At 44.1% G+C, this 11,603-nt stretch overlaps 1 pseudogene; it reads left to right on the top strand.

The window, feature by feature from the left end:
* Positions 1-255: 255 nt before the first annotated feature.
* LOC133752572 (poly(A) RNA polymerase, mitochondrial-like) lies at positions 256-2,597 on the top strand (annotated as a pseudogene).
* The last annotated feature ends 9,006 nt before the right edge of the window (positions 2,598-11,603 follow it).

Genomic DNA, 11,603 nt, shown 5'->3' with positions numbered 1-11,603 from the left:
TAGTTAGGTATTTTTTCCATTCCTAGTTCATCAGTTTTTTTTTATTAGAAATGTCTGCCGAATTTTACCCAATTGGTTTTCATTATTTATCTGACCATAGGGCTTTCTCTAGTAATTTGGTGATAGAATAGATTATGATGATCCGTTTTCTTGCATGTCATCATTCTTGCATTCCTGGAATAAACCATGCTTGGCCATAGTTTATTGTGTTCTTGAGTTATTGTAAAATAAAAATGAAAAGTGATTACGGTGAAAATGCGTCCTGCGTGGGGAACTGAGGATAGCTGTAGGCGCAGTGAAGGGCTGAAGGAGGCTTATCCGGGCCAAGGTAACTGCTGCACCTGGGAACCTCCCCCTACTTGCTGAAGAATGTTGACAAGTTTGTAGGGAACCCAAAGAATCCCTTTAATCAGAGAGTAAATAGATGAAGAAAGCAACCGGACGGTTTACTATGGCGTCAGTGATCCCCTTCCCCCTTTCGTGGTATAAAGCCTAGACAAGTGCGCTGCTGGTGTGGAGAGGGACCTCGTCTTAACACCGCCCCCCAACTGCCTCGTAGGTCAGTTTCCCCGAATAAATCTTCGACTGTCTACCAACCTGCCGTGGTCTGCCTCTTTGGTCAGAGTGTGGCCTCCTCTTGTGGAAGGTAGTTCTCGGTCCCGGTAGAAACTTTTCCCAAAGTGATTTAAAAATACAAATTGCGTTCTAGTTTCTTCATCAGTGCCTAGATCTTTCAGTTTCTCAGACGTGACAAGGTTGTACGCTACGCCCCCTGTTGGGCATAGATCAGTATTTCCAGAGCAAGTGAAAAAAAAATTTCAAGACTCTTCCTATGCATTTTCAATCGTTCAGTCAAAAAAAAAAAAAAAAAAAAAAAAAAAAACAAAAACAAAAACAAAAGAAGAAGAAGAAGGTACTTTCATCTTTGGGATTTTGAGCTCTTTTGACCAGGGCTCTCTGCAACTTGGGGCTGTTGACTTAATTACCTCTCAGTGTCCAGGGAGGAAGTTGGGCCCAGCATCCTATTCTCAGATTTCTCAGTTGCTTCTCTCAAAAAGAGATTCTACCAGGTGCAAAGAAGAAAGACAGGAACAAGGCGCAGCAGGCTGTTTTAATACACTCTCCAAATCAAATCAGCGACCAAAAGTTTCTCAAGTATTTGTCTCAGCCTGGACCTATTAGTAATCCTTTCTTCTCTGACAGCTTTCGGCTCTAGGCTGTCGTGCAGCTTTGCCAGAAGAAAAGTATAGGTTCACTGGAAAGTGTGACTTACTCCAAGACTGAGCAAGGAGGCTGCAGTTCCATTCAGGTCACGTTTCTTCAACCTGAAGCTGAAGTCTCTCGCCAACCAGACCTCTGACCAATCCTGTGTGCAGTGTAGTGTTCAAGCAAGCTGTTTGGACCCCCTTGTCGTGCAGCAAGTCTGGATAGATCATGCATCAGCTGAACACTGTTGAAGGAATTCCAGCTGACAGAGAATGACATTAACCTCGCACCTGTCAGGAGAACTCCTCTTATTGAAGACACAACAGCTGCGTATTTTCCAGACTGGACTGTCAGACCCTTGGGCTGAACGCTTTTGGGAAATTGGGGAGTGACCTGGACATTTTTTTTTATTTGACAGGTAGAGTTATAGACAGTGAGAGAGAGAGAGAGAGAGAGAGAGAGAGAGAAAGGTCTTCCTTCTGCTGGTTCACTCCCCAAATGGCCGCTACGGACAGCTGGCGCTGCACGGATCCGAAGGCAGGAGCCAGGTGCTTCCTCCTGGTCTCCCATGCAGGTGCAGGGCCCAAGCACTTGGGCCATCCTCCACTGCCTTCCTGGGCCATAGCAAAGAGCTGGACTGGAAGAGGAGCAACCAGGACTAGAACCCGGCGCCCATATGGGATGCAGGTGCAGCAGGTGGAGGATTAACCAAGTGAGCCACAGCACCGGCCCTGGACATGTTTTTTTATCTAGATGACATTGGGAAACACAGCACACCTAAGACCTAGGAATTTTGGTGTGGAGGTCATCTTTTTTTTCCCAGAGGTCACCCCACCCTGTTCTTCTGACACTGGATTCCCTAAAAACTCTGGCAGATAGAGAAGATTAAATGTATGATAGAAGGCAACAATTGTACATTTGTTCATGGCTTGAATAAAACGAAACCTTCAGGAACTGCAGAAACACTAGAATTGCTACTGAAGGAATTCTCCGAATATTGTGGCAATCTTGTTTTCAGTACAATTTCCATCTACGTTCGACAAGGAAGGGAGCAGAACAAACCCGATTCTCTCCTCTGCACATGCAGGATCCTTTTGAAACTTCTCTCAATAGAAGCAAAAATGTCTTCAAAGCAAGCTGCCCGAAGTTTGTAGGTTGAGCTCCAGAAAGTGGCTGGAATCTGCAACAGGAAGTTAAGGATCACCCTTCCTCATCAAGCCGTCAGCCCCCTGCTGCTGCCATCCATAGCAAACAGCAAGTCTCACGCCTAGAAACAAAGGAAGAGGCCCCCAAGTGGAAGAATTAAAAACTTGTTGGAATCCATTGAAGGGAACCGCCCAGAAAGCCCCAGGAACACTAATGGGAGAAGAACAATGAGCACTCAGATGTAATCCCTGGCTGCCCCTCTCCTTGAAGAACTGATTTTGTCTTGCAGGTGGTTTGGGAAGAATTGGGGAGGAGAGTACTCCAGGGATCTCCACCTCCACATGGGGCTCTTTTACCTGGTCTGCAGCTCTGAGACATTGCAGTCTTAGCAGTCTGCCCCCAGAGGACGTTTTACTGAACTCCCAGTCCTGCAGAACAGGTGGAAGAAGATGGGAATTTTGTTAACTAAATCATCTATGCAAAGCGAATGGGAAAAATCAGTATAAGAATCAAGCCAGGGGGCCAGCGCTGTGGCGCAGTGGGTTAACGCCCTGGGCCTGAAGTGCCAGCATCCCATATGGGTGCCGGTTTGAGACCTGGCTGCTCCACTTCCTGTCCAGCTCTCTGCTATGGCCTGGGAAAGCAGTGGAAGATGGCCCAAGTCCTTGGGCCCCTGCACCCACGTGGGAGACCCGGAAGAAGCTCCTGGCTTCGGTTCGGCGCCAGCCATTGCGGCCATTTGGGGAGTGAACCAGCGGATGGAAGACCTCTCTCTCTCTCTCTCTCTCTCTCTCTCTCTCTCTCTCTCTCTCTGCCTCTCCTCTCTCTGTGTAACTCTGACTTTCAAATAAATGAATAAATCTTTAAAAAAAAAATCAAGCCATTGTTGATATCCATGTCAGCCCCTGATTGGGCAGCATTTCAAAGGATATGTCCAGTTGTGTATATATGGAGTGAAGACTGTTTGATAAAGCTGCCAGTTGTGGTGGTACTCTTTGCTATGGGTTTTTCTCTTTTTTTTTATTATAGATTTATTTGAAAGAGTTACACAGAGAGAGATCCTCCATCTGCTGGTTCACTCCCCAATTGGCCACAACGGCTGGAGCTGAGCTGATCCAAAGCTAGGAGCCAGGAGCTTCTTCCAGGTCTCCCAGGCAGGTGCAGGGGCCCAAGGACTTGGGCCATCTTCTACTGCTTTCCCAGGCCACAGCAGAGAGCTGGATCAGAAGTGAAGTAGTGGGGACTGGAACTGGTGCCCACATGGGATGGTGGCGCTGCAGGCAGCGGCCTCACCCTCTATGCCACAGCGCCGGCCCCGATGTGTTGTATTTTAAAATATCATTTCCTTTTTCTATTTTCAAAAATGAACCCTGTTTCTAACTACAATGTGATATTCCCCATGTTCTTGCCCTTCTCCTTTGAAAATTCTCCTTTCCCTCTAGGAAATAGATTCGGAAACGTTCCCCATTAGAAGCAAACAGTGCAGGGCATAAAAACACAGATTTGAACAGCCTGGCACCGGCTGTTTCCTCTGTAAACTGGGGGTAGGGGTGGTGGCTGCACCCCCAGATGACTCTGAAGACAAAGGTGCCAGCTCCAGAGCCCGGCAACGGAGGAACTGCTGCTGGCCTCAGCTGTCACTTTTCAGAATTTGGTTTGGAGCCATTTTTTCTTTTCAACATTCAAATGTAGACTTTGTAGTGGCTTTTATAAGTTTCCCACTTCAATTTTAGATCAGTAATTATGACGGGCTCTGCATGGGGTATTTTGAGAAACCCAGTAATAGAATTAACTATGAAGCAATAACTTCTTTGTCCATGTGGCTGTGCTGTTGGATTTCACATCTGAAACCAACAAACGGGTGTCATGTCCTTTTATACGGGCAGTGTCTTTCAACTAAAAGCCCATTTTCATTTGTTCTCTAATGGAGTTGAATTCTGTTGGGCTAGCTATCTGTATTGATTTTGCAAGATTAAAAAGCCTAACTACTTAAGTGTTTCTAAATGAAATGACTTTTTTTTTTCTGTTCATGGATATTTGATCAGGCATTTTCTTTGTTACGTTGATGTTAAGTGGAAATGATTATTTATGCACATAAAGTATGTGTATGTACTAACATTTTTCTTTCTTTGGTAACTTATAGGGTGATTCTGTTTTACTTTTCAGAATGATATTTAATGATGTGATGAATTTTAATCTACAAAGATCTTTTAATGTACCACTTTAAATTCTAGTTAATTTAGACTGCAAACAAACAAACAAACAAGAAGGAAGATAAAATGGAACTGTGGGAAAACAGACAAAGGGGAGATAAACCTCAGATTCCTTCTCCAGGCTTAGGCTGAGCGATTCTCGGGAAAATGGCAAAAATGACCACATGGAATTTCTCTAGTATGCCAACAGGAATAAAATGACTTAATTATATTGGGCAGCTCCTAGGAATAAAGTAAGAAGCAACAAAGGGCACATAAGACAAACAAAATATACTGCAGAAGTAACAGTGAAGCCCAGTTATATAATTGGTGGGCTTTATTTATAAATGCAAAAATAGTCACTGGAATATACAATGGCTTCTAAAAGCTCTAAAAATTAAAATTTATCCTAAGTAAGGAGTTAAGGGAAATAAAGGACTATCCTCCCCGCTCTGCTTTGTAGGTATCCAAAGGAAACAAAGTCAGCACATGAAAGTGATATCGGCACTCCCAGATTCATCGCAGCACTATACACAATAGCCAAGATAGGGAATCAGCCTAGGTGTTCATCACTGGATGAATGGATAAAGAAAATGTGGTGTATGTATACGCGGTGGAATATTACTCCACCATAAAAAGAATGAAATCTTTACATTTGCAGCCAAATGAATGGAACTGGAGATCACTATGTTAAGTGAAATTACCTCTACACAGAAAGACAAATCCTCTATGATTGCTCTCCTATGTGGAAGTTACAAAAAGAGTCTGAAGTTACAATGGTGATTCCTAGAGGTTGAGAAGAATGGAAAGAGAGGGAATAGAGGGAAGTCGCATAATAAATACCAAAATGCAGATTAAAATAACAAGTCCTAATGTTCCATTGCACAGTGGGATGACCATAGTTTGCAATAATGCATTATATTACTATATAAAGAACTGGAAGTCATCAGTAGGCTCAATACAAAGAAAAAATAAGGAAACGGAAAAGCTAGTTTCCTGGTTTGATGACTTACACTGTGTAGATATATTTAAATATTGCACTGTACCCCATAAAATGTATAAGCACTGCATGTTAATAAAAATTTTTAAAATAATAATTAAAAATATTTTTAAAAGGATCACCCTTGAGGTGGACCTGGGATCAAGTCCCATCTCCACCTTCCCTCTGAATTCCTGCTAATGTGCCTGGGAGGCAGCAAATGATGGCTTATGTACTGGAGTCCCTGCCACTCATGTGGAAACTCAGATGAAGTTCTTGCCTCAGACCTTCAGCCTGGCCCAGCCCTGGCTGTTGTGGGCATTCAGGGAGTGAACCAGCAGATAAGAGAGCTCTCTGTCTGTCTCGCTGCCTTTCTACCTTTCAAATACATTTATAAAATGATTTTTTTTTAAAAAAATTGGGCCATTCTCAGCAGAAATAAAGTACTACCAGACCTAATTTGGAGGTATAAGAATTTAAAATAAGAGTGAAGAAAGAGGGGCCGGTGCTGTGACATAGTGGATAAAGGCTGGTACTGCATTGTCGTGGGTAAAGCCGCCGCTTGCAGTGCCGGCATCCCATATGGACGCCGGTTTGAGTCCCAGCTGCTCCACTTCTGATCCAGCTCTCTGCTATGGCCTGGGAAAGCAGTGGAAGATGGCCCAACATGGAAAGCCAAGACTCTATGACAAAAAAATACCCTACACAGAGGATCTCTGTGAGATGGGAGAGAGAGGGAGGTGGGATGGGAGCTGGGGGGATGGGGTAGGGGAGAAAGAACCACTATATTCCTAAAGTTAAAATTTTTTAAACTTTAATGTCTGCTGTTCTTTCTTTTTTTAAAAGATTTATTTATTTACTTGAAAGTCAAAGTTACACAGAGAGAGAAGGAGAGGAAGAGAGAGAGAGAGAGAGAGAGAGAGAGAGAGAGAGAGAGGTTTTCCATCCACTGGTTCACTCCCCCAGATGGCCACAATAGCCAGAGCTGCGCCGATCCGAATCCAGGAGCCAGGAGCCAGGAGTTTCTCCCAGGTCTCCCATGAGGGTGCAGGGTCCCAAGGACTTAGGCCATATTCTACTGCTATCCCAGGCCATAGCAGAGAGCTGGATGGGAAGAGGAGTAGCCAGGACAAGAACCGGTGCCCATATGGGATGCCGGCGCTTCAGGCCAGGGTGTTTAGCCACTGCGCCACAGCGCTGGCCCCAGGTCTATCTGTTTTAAGAGAAAATTTTCTTCAAAGAAAATGCTGAGGAGTGAGTGGAACGGTAGTTGAGCATTGGCATCCCATATTGGACTTTCCGGGCTTGAGTCAGCTCTGCTCTCCATTCCAGATTCCTGCTGATGCACACCCTGAGAAGGCAACAGGAGGATTCAGATAGTTGGATTCCTAGGAGGCCTGGGTGGAGTTCCAGGCTGCTGGCTTCAGCCTGGCCCAGCCCAGGCTGTTGTTGTTCTTTAGGGAGAAACCAGCAGATGGGAGATTCATTCTCTCTCTCTCTCTCTCTCTCCCTTTCAAATACAATGAAAATAAGTGAATAAAAGTGTTTTTAAAATTAAGTAAGTAATAGATTCAGAGAAATGACTACTAATAAAATAAAATAATTATAACAATGTACTGGGGCCGGTGCTGTGGCATAGCAGGTAAAGCTGCTGCCTACAATGCCTGCATCCCATATGGGTGCCGGTTCAAGTCCCAGCTGCTCCACTTCCAATCCAGCTCTCTGCTATGGCCTGGGAAAGCAGTAGAAGATGGCCCAAGTCCTTGGACCCCTGCACTCATGAGGGAGACTCAGAAGAAACTCCTGGTTCCTGGCTTCAGATCAGCGCAGCTCCGGCCATTGCGGCCATCTGGGGAGTGAACCAGCGGATGGAAGATCGATCTCTCTCTCTCTCTCTCTCTCTCTCTCTGCCTCTCCCTCTCTCTGTGTAACTGTGACTTTCAAGTAAGATCAATAAATCTTTTTTAAAAAAATGTACTGTAATAAACTTGTCATAGTCACTCATCTTGTGCTTTGGGGCCATCAAGTAAGAAAGGGTTACTTGAACACAAGTGTTGTAGTGCTTCAACAGTTGCTAGCAAAAACTGAGATGGCTACTAAGTAACTAATAGCAGGTCCGCTTGATAGCATGGATACACTGGACACAACAGTGATTCCCAGCCCAGGTGGGCTGAGGGGTGGGCATGAGATCTCATCACTCTACCGCAGAACAGCATGCAATTTAAACTTTATGAATTCTTTATTTCTGGGATTTCCTATTTACCATTTCAGACCACTGTTGGCTGCAGGCAACGGAAACCTTGGAAATAAACAAACCTCAGCTAAGAGGAGACTATTGTATACAAATGGATAATTAAATGAAAAGATCCTCAAGGTCACTAACCATTAGAGACTTACAAATCAAATCCACAACAAGATAGTGCTACATACCCATCAGGAGAGTTACTGACTTAAAATGACAAATATTGGCCAGTGCTGTGGTATAGAGGGTTAAGCCACTGTCTGCAGTGCCAGCATCTATATATGGGCACCGGTTCGAGTCCTGGCTGCTCCACTTCCCATCCAGCTCCCTGCTAATGTGCCTGGGAAAGCAGTAGAAGATGGCCCAAGTCCTTGGGCCTCTGCACCTGTGTGGGAGACTCAGAAGAAGCTCCTGACTCCTGGCTTCGGACTGGCCCAGCTCCAGCCATCGGGACCATTTGGGGAGGGAACCAGCAGATGGAAGATCTCTCTCTCTCTCTGCCTCTGCCTCTACCTCTCCCTCTCTGTAACTTCTCCTTTCAAGTAAAATAAATAACTATTTAAAAAAATAAAATAAAATGGAAAATAACAAGTGTTGATAGGGATGTAAAGAAACTGGAACTATTGTGTATTGTTGGTAAGAATGTAAAATTGTACAGCTGCTAGCTAAACTAGGAATTACCATACGTGCCAGCAATTCCATTTCTAGGTATATACCCCCAAAGAATTGCAAGCAGAGACTCAAATGGTTATTTTAAAAAAGATTTTTATTTATTTATTTGAGAGGCAAAGCCACAGACAGAAAGGGGAGAAAAGCCTCCCATCCATCCTCTGGCTCAGCACCCTCCAAATGGCTGCAACAGCTGGAGCCAGACCAATTCAAAGCCAGGAGCCAGGAGGAAACCCCTGCCCCAGGATAGGGCCCCCCCGTGGGTACAGGAGCCCAAGCACCCAGGCCCCCCAACACCACCCCCTTCTGCCCCCAGGCCACAAGAAAATAGCCAGATCAGAAAAGGAAAAGCCAGGACATGGGACACAGGACACCAAAGGGGGCCGGCCCCACAGTCGGAGGCCCAGCCCACTCCACCACAGCACGGACCCCTCAAATAGATAGCTTTACACCAATACTCATAGCAGCATCGTTTACAATAGCCAGAAGGTATAAACAACCCAATGTCCATTGACAGATGGATGGCTAAGCAAAATGTAGTATTGCCTACATGAAATATTTAGCCTCTAAAATGAGTAACATGCTGATACTTGCTAGGACACAGATGAACCTGAGGAACATTATGCTAAGTAAATGAAGCCAGACACAAAAGGACAACTTTCGTATGATTCCACTTATATTAGTTACCTAGAACAGACAAATTCAAAAAGAAAGTAGAAGTTATCAGAGGCTGGGGCTGGGGGGAAGGGAGATGGGGAATAACTGTACCTCTCACTGTTGCAAGAGAGATCTGAATATGAAGACATAGGCAATATTGAGATTGAAATGGACATGGCCTTAAGTATTGGCTCTGCCATTTACTGTGTGATATGGGTCAAGGTAATTTACCTTTTAAAATCTCAGTATAGTAACCTGAAAAAACAAAACCCAATAAGCAGGAACATAGTCCTTTCGAACTCACAGGAGGAATTGTGAGGGCTGAATGAACTAATGCATACAAAGCACTAGCACAGAGCCTAGCACAGAATGTGCTCAATGAACGTTAGCTATTATTAACCTTAGAACAGTTCCAAGTACATGACAATAAATTTCTGGTGAAAGGACACATGCAACTGCATATTTGCTATAACGATGAGATTGATCGAAGCCACAGTTGAGAAGAAAGAGGAGAGCTTTACAGGGAAAAGGGTGCAGAAGAAATCATTAGAAACAAACAGCAACATGACAGAACCCGGAAGTACATTCTGTATGCACCTGACAATGTGTTAGTGTGTATTTTAAATGTGTGTATCAAGTTACTTCTTGAATCAGTTCTCCCCCATCAAGATAAACATAATTCATGCCCTTTTTTTTCCTTCTACTTCTCAGTTTCTTTTGAGAAGGGGCTGACAATTTGGCAATAAGAAAGCAATTTCCTAACTGTATGACTGTATCTCTAACTAGATTGCAAATTTCTTAAGGATAATTTTTTTTGCCTCCTTCTCATGAAACACCATATTTCAAGCACTTAGTAAATGGTTCAAATTAAGATGTTAAATTCTCAATTAACATATGTTGAATGATTGAATTTATAAGTGGACAGTTATCCCTTGTGTTCTCCTTCTCCACACCTAGGGATGCTCCCTAAGAAAGTTCTATCAGAGCACTACTTTCATTTATCAAAAACTTATATCTAGGGGTCGACACTGTGGCACGGTGGGTAGAGCCACCTTCTGCAATGCCAGCACCCCAAATGAGCGCTGGTTAGTGTCCCAGCCGCTCTACTTCCGATCCAGCTCTCTGTTATGGCCTGGGAAGGCAGCAGAAGATGGCCCAAGTGCTTGGGCCCCTGCATCCACATAGGAGTCCTGAAATAAACTCCTGGTTCCTAGCTTCCACCTGGCCCAGACCCGGCTGTTGCAGCCATCTAGGAAGTGAACCAGAGAATGGAAGCTCTTTCTCTCTCTCTCCCTCTCTGTAATTCTGAGTTTCTAATAAATAAATATTGAAAATTTATATCTGGTTCTTTAATCAAAGGTTTTGAGTTGCTTCTAGTGTTATTTACTGTACAAAGTAAAAGTAACTAGGAGATTAAGAGAAACAAGTTATTTATTATATGAGAAAGGTCAACATATGCCAATAAAGTTCACAGTTAATAGACATGGGTTACTAATTCGGTTCTGAGCTTCCTAGCAGCCATCACATAGAAAATTAAGCACATGACTTACATTTTCCATACTATTCAAAACTATTAGTTAGCTATTTCAGTTACTAAAAATACAAATTTTCCTTTGAGTTATCATTAAAGGATTCTTTTTGGGAATGCCTTCAAGAATATTCTACACTGAACATAAAAATATTCTTAGTGGACCATTTTGTATTACAGCCCCCAATATAGTCTCGTGGCATAATACCAACATAAAGATTAGTGGATGGATTATAAAAGGAACCAACTGATTTTGTCTATATCTGAAGCTGTGCTGATCTATCTTAACTGAATGAGAAAAATTACACATCTAGAAGGAATGACTAGAAGAAATTAGTCTTCAATTCTGTAATCTTTAACAGGCACCCAGAAAGTCTCTTATATTATGAGTATGTCTTTAAAGAAGATTCCTTGACATCATTTGAAGAAAGTTCTGGAACTTTCTAGGTCACATGACTAAACTGGAAGCCATTTTATGACCCCAACGGTTGTGGATCATGGAGTACCCTGAGGAAGAGCCCATCGATTTGTCAGAAGATGATTTAATACTAATAGCACTAACATCAGAAGAAATGATCTACCAACAACAACAAATGCTTGCCAACCAAAATGCGGAAATGGCCCGTTGTCGCAGCCCTGAACATGTTGACGGCCCCGGAATTGAAAATGCCAGCGGCCCCGGCATGGAAAACGCCAGCGGCCTCAGCACTGAAAACGCCAGGGCTCCCAGCACGGAAAGTGCCAGCGACCCCAGCAGGGAAAGTGCCAGCGACCGCAGCACGGAAAGTACCAGCGACCCTAGCAGGGAAAGTGCCAGCGACCCCAGTAGGGAAAGTGCCAGCGACCCCAGCCGGGAAAGTGCCAGCGACCCCAGCAGGGAAAATGTTGCTGACCACAGCACCGCAACGACCAACAACGAAGTCGCTGGACTTCAGGTTGACCAAGGCCCTGGAACTGATGCTGACAGAGGTGCCCAAGCTGCTG

Source organism: Lepus europaeus, chromosome X, assembly GCF_033115175.1.
Source record: "Lepus europaeus isolate LE1 chromosome X, mLepTim1.pri, whole genome shotgun sequence".
Taxonomy (NCBI): Eukaryota; Metazoa; Chordata; class Mammalia; order Lagomorpha; family Leporidae; genus Lepus; species Lepus europaeus.
Note: the sequence above shows the minus strand (reverse complement) of the source record. Positions and strands in the feature narration are given on the sequence as shown.